Genomic DNA, 6,000 nt, shown 5'->3' with positions numbered 1-6,000 from the left:
AAGTTTGGTACAATAAATTATTACACATCATTTCTTCCCTTGTGTCCCTGCTTGCTTACGATTGTGCCGTATCCATGGAGCATCCTCATCATTTAACTTAATGCTTGGGTCGGTGTTCACTTTGAAGGGCGGAATTTCAGCAAACATATTATAATCTTCTGACATGTCTGTCTTGTCCTCCACTCCCACGATATTTCTTTTCCCTGAAAGAACAATGTGGCGCTTTGGATCATCGCATGATGTACTGATCGTTTTCTTATCTTTCCGTTTCCTCGGTTTGCTACTCATGTCCTTCACATAGAAAACCTGAGCGACATCTTTCGCTAGGACGAATGGTTCGTCAAGGTAACCAAGATTGTTGAAATCCACCATTGTCATTCCGTATTGCTGGTCCACCTTTACCCCACCTCCTGTTAGCTTGAACCATTTGCACCGGAACAAAGGGACCTTAAAGGAGGGTCCATAGTCAAGTTCCCATATCTCCTCTATGTAACCATAATATGTGACCTTTTGCCCATTCTCGGTTGCTGCATCAAAGCGGACACCACTGTTTTGGTTAGTGCTCTTTTTATCTTGGGCGATCGTGTAAAATGTATTCCCATTTATCTCGTACCCTTGGAAAGTCGTTATAGTCGAAGATGGTGTCTTGGCCAACATGTACAGCTGATCTACAACATCATTGTCATTCATTAAATGTTTTCTCAACCAACTGCCGAAAGTCTCCATGTGGGCCTTCCTAATCCAGGATTCAGGCTTCCCCGGGTTGTCCGAGCGTAAAATATTCTTGTGTTTCTCAAAGTACGGAGCCACCAAGCTGGAATTGGTCAGTACAGTGTGGTGTGCTTCAGTCAGAGAATGGCCGTCCATACATATCGTTGATTTCCTTCCGATCGTGCCTTTTCCACTTAGTCTCCCCTCGTGCCGCGATCGAGGAAGACCAATCGGCTTAAGGTCAGGAACAAAGTCAACACAAAACTCAATTACCTCCTCATTTCCATAGCCCTTGGCGATGCTTCCTTCTGGCCTAGCACGGTTACGAACATATTTCTTTAATACTCCCATGAACCTCTCGAAGGGGAACATATTGTGTAGAAATACAGGACCGAGAACGAAAATCTCTTCGACTAGGTGAATCAGGATCACATCGTTCTGTAACCGTGGTAGAACTTCTGGATTGATTACCTTCTGAGAGATTGCATTGAGGAATGCACATAGCTTCACAATGGCTACTCGAACATTTTCCGGCAGGAGCCCCCTCAAAGCAATCGGAAGCAATTGCGTCATAATCACGTGGCAGTCGTGAGACTTCAGGTTTTGGAACTTTTTCTCCGCCATGTTTATTATTCCCTTTATATTGGACGAGAATCCAGACGGGACCTTCATACTGCTCAGGCATTCAAAAAAGATGACCTTCTCTTCTTTGGTCAGAGCGTAGCTGGCACGACCTTGAAACCATTCCGGATGCCGGTCATCAGGGTCTTTCAAACGTTGCTGGTCCTGCCGTGCTTCCTTTGTATCATTTGTCTTCCCATACACGCCCAAGAAGCTTAGGAGGTTCACGCAAATATTCTTCATAACGTGCATCACGTCGATTGCAGAGCGGACATCTAGGACTTTCCAATATTCTAGCTCCCAGAATATAGATTTCTTCTTCCACATGGCTGCGTGCCCGTCAGCTCCCTTCGGAACTGATTGTCCGCCAGGACCCTTTCCAAAGATGACTTTCAAATCCTTGACCATATCAAATACCTCAGCACCAGTGCGTTCCGCAGGCTTCGGCCGGTGATCTGCCTTGCCGTTGTAATGCTTGCCTTTCTTTCTTACTGGATGAATTTTCGGAAGAAATCGACGATGCCCAAGGTACACGTTCTTCTTACAATTTGGCAAATGTACACTTTCAGTCTCATGTAAGCAGTGCGTGCATGCATTGTATCCCTTATTTGACAGTCCCGAAAGGTTACTAAGAGCAGGCCAATCGTTGATGGTTACGAAAAGCAACGCCCGTAGGTCAAATTCCTCTTGTTTGTGCTCATCCCACACACGGACACCACCCCACAGCTGTAAAAGTTCATCAACTAATGGCCTTAGGTACACATCGATGTCGTTGCCGGGTTGCTTCGGACCTTGGATGAGCACTGGCATCATAATGAACTTCCGCTTCATGCACAACCAAGGAGGAAGGTTGTAGATGCATAGAGTCACGGGCCAGGTGCTATGGCTGGAGCTCTGCTCGCCAAAAGGATTCATGCCATCCGTACTTAGAGCAAATCTTATGTTCCTTGCGTCAGCTGCAAAATCTTTGAACCATCTGTCGATCTTTCTCCATTGCGTTCCATCTGCGGTGTGTCTCAACTCCCCGTCCGACTTACGGTCCTCTTTGTGCCATCGCAACAACTTGGCATGCTCTTTGTTCCTGAACAGACATTTCAACCGTGGTATTATAGGAGCATACCACATCACCTTGGTGGGAACCCTCTTCCTGGGTTTCTGGCCCTCAACATCGTCACCAGGGTCATCGCCTCTGATCTTATAACGCAATGCAGTGCATACCGGGCATTCATTCAAATTCTCGTATTCACCGCGGTAGAGGATGCAGTCGTTGATGCATGCATGTATCTTCAGAACCTCTAAACCTAGAGGGCAGACAACCTTCTTTGCTTCGTACGTACTGGCGGGCAACTCGTTATCCTTTGGAAACATATTCTTCAACATTTTCAGCAAGTTTTCAAATGCCGAGTCAGCTACACCTGCCTCTGCCTTCCATTTCAGCAAATCCAGTGTGCAGCCCAGCTTTTTCAGACCATCATCGCATCCGGGGTACAGCGCCTTTCTGTGATCCTCTAACATGCGATCCAAATTCTCCCTCTCCTTTTCAGTTTCGCAGCGTCTCCGTGCATCAGCAATGGTCCGACTAAGATCATCAACGGGATCATCACGTGCCTCTTCTTCACCTTCCCCTTCACCTTCAGCATCCTCCATGAAAGTATCACCGAAATGAGCAAGATAGCTTTCATCGATGAAATCATCCCCTTCTTCATCGTCTTCCATTATAACCCCTCTTTCTCCATGCTTGGTCCAACAATTATAGCTTGGCATGAAACCGTGCCGAAGCAGATGCATGTGAACATCTCTTGAGGAAGAGTAACCCTTCTGATTCTTACAGATAACACATGGACAGATAACAAAACCCCCCTGCTTGTTCGCATTAGCCACTACGAGGAAATCTTTCAAACCCGTAGTGAACTCGCCGGAGAGTCGGTTACCGTACATTCATTGCCGATTCATCTGCATTATTATAATATAAAATATATAATTAACCATCATGCATTTGTTAAACTAACTAGCTACAAACAATATAAATTAAACAATGAAGTACACACATGCATATTTTATCAATGACACATCAAAGGTTCATCAAGTTGCTAACCGCGATCGAGGAGTGTGGCTCCAACACTTCATGTCATGTTTGTTTCATACTCTTGGGGCATTTCATCAAACACCTTATGTGCATAAGAGGAACCAAAAGCAAACCTAGCTACACCCACTTGTGAAGAGAATGGCTCCAAATGGCTAAGTGTTGGCTGCTGGATGGGTATATATAGGGGAGGGGCTTTAGTTGCGGTTGGCCTGGCAAACCGTGACTAAAGGTGCCCGAAGGCCTTTAGTCGCGGTTGTCCTGGCCAACCGCGACTAAAGACCCTCACGTGCGCCAGCTAGCCACCGAGCGCCCTGGGCCCAGGCCTTTGGTCGCGGTTCACCTCCAGAACCGCGACTAAAGGTCCCATTAGTCGCGGTTCCTACAGCTTCGCGACTTATGGGGCTGGACGGAAGCCTGTTTTTCCACCAGTGACGGGTGCCCAGTAGTACCCGCCACTACAACCTCTGATAAAATTTGAAATTGTTTGGCGCGTGGGTACGCAAATATAGCTGTGGCGGGTGGTCGGAATTGCCCGCCACTGCTTGGCTATGACCGAGTGGCGGGCACAGCTATGTGCCTGTCACTGCTGCTTTTCGACCATGAAGAAATTATCAGGCGTATAGTTGGGGAAGGTACTCACACAGGCCCGCCACTATTACGAGGATAGCAGTGGCGGGAAGTATCTAGCACCCACCATTGGTAGTTTTCCAAAATAGTTGTGGTCGGTAACTCGACTTGCCCGCCACTGAGTTCATTTATAAACCTTTTCCTAGTAGTGTTTAGTTATTTGTCCCAAACAAAGATTTTATTAAATAATGTTAGCCACAACAAAAAATATAGTGATGAATACTTTTATAGTAAGTTTGTATCGCCAAAATGAAGTAAAAATAAAAGTCTTTATTATAAATGTCATGCATGGTAGCAGAGACTACCACCTGGGAGAATTCAACCTGGTCTCCTTTGATTTGACCAATGACATTGCTAGGGTGTACTTCTGTAACTTGCCAAGGGGGAATGATTAAAAAGAAAAGCATGATGACCCCCCTAGAATCCGTTGTCAGAATGAATGTAATTGATCTGATGGAGGAAGAGGACCTCAACCCGCATGACCTCGTGGCGATGAAGAAAGGGTCTATAGGTGCATTTTTTGCCCACCGCCTTACAAAGTCAAACATATCAGGAAAGACTATTGTATGTTTTTGTTGTTTTCATATTTTTTATTATAGATGTAGCTGCACATTTTTATATGTTATTTCCTTTTGTCATGCAACTTATAGATGTTGCTTAACATGTGTATGTGTGTGCATGTGTGCGTGTGTGTGTGCGTGGTGCATACGGAGATTACGGACGAAAGTTGTTGACAACCTGAAGATCCCGGGAGATGAATTTGCTAGCATTCAAAAGGGGAAGGATAGTTTCATGCCCGTCAAGTACACCAACTTTGGTGATGAGCGCATCATCTTCGGCAAGGGCTGGACTGATTTTGCCAATATGAAAGGGCTGAGATTGGTAAAGCTGTTCTTTTCGGTTTTAGGACCAGCACCCTTGACGATCTTCAGATCAAGCTGGTTTTCAACATCCTAACCGAGGAGACATCAAACTAGCACCACAAGACATATGTTTTTGCATTTTATGAGATTTTGTGAAAAAAACTATCCTGCGACTAGTGATGTTTTTATGGGTTTTGCTATATACCTTTTTCTGTATGTAACCCGAGTTGGAAACCTTTCCGTGATGCTACTTTGCTTCAGGGTATGTTGTAGTTTAGAATGTGGACTAAATAAAGAAAATGATGTCAGTGCATCATTATTTAATACTGTCAGTAGTGACCCCTCATCAGTGGCATCATACTAGTGGCCTGGCGGTAGAACGCCACGAACAAAGTTATCAAAACGCCGCTAGTAGGCTTTTCAGTATTAGTGCCCCGTCCCTTATCGCACCGCTAGCGAGCCCGTGGATTCACCTCCTCACTAGATGTCTCTTTGGCGACCACTGACGGGGAGGGGAATCTCGATGCCTCCACTCTGGTTAGTAGTTTATGTTATTGTTTTTGAATCCTCACATGCATGGGTGGCGCTCAGACAGATAGCAAAACTTCATCTTCCACATGATTTTTCGGACTCTGGTCCTCCTCGAGTTCGTCCGTCGGGATGGCGTCGGCGGAGCTCTGTCCTAGATTCTTGCCATCTCCCTGAGGCAGCAAGCTTAGGATTTCCCTCGTCGTGCGTTCGTGATGGTGAGATCTTGTGTCAAGCGCTACAGATTGATTCAAGAGTTCAACAACGACGATGATTGCGATTTCATAGCACTGGTCCTTAGGGGCAAGCAACAAAAGTTTTCTGTTTGTCGTCGACAAGGTCAGGCTGGCTCCATTAGGGGAGCAACGACAACGGCACGTCGGTGTCTCGTTCTAACGGCTATAGTGATTGCTTGGCGGTCCAGGAACCACGGTGTAAATTTTGTTATGTCTTTGATGTTTTGTACGTATATTAGTAAGCTCTTATAATAGATTTGGATCTGTTTCGTAAAAGAAAAAAAAAGAGAACCACGATCCTCCTGACCTGACCTGTATTGGCCGGACT

Source organism: Triticum aestivum, chromosome 3B, assembly GCF_018294505.1.
Source record: "Triticum aestivum cultivar Chinese Spring chromosome 3B, IWGSC CS RefSeq v2.1, whole genome shotgun sequence".
NCBI lineage: Eukaryota > Viridiplantae > Streptophyta > Magnoliopsida > Poales > Poaceae > Triticum > Triticum aestivum.
This window is presented reverse-complemented; position numbering follows the sequence as displayed.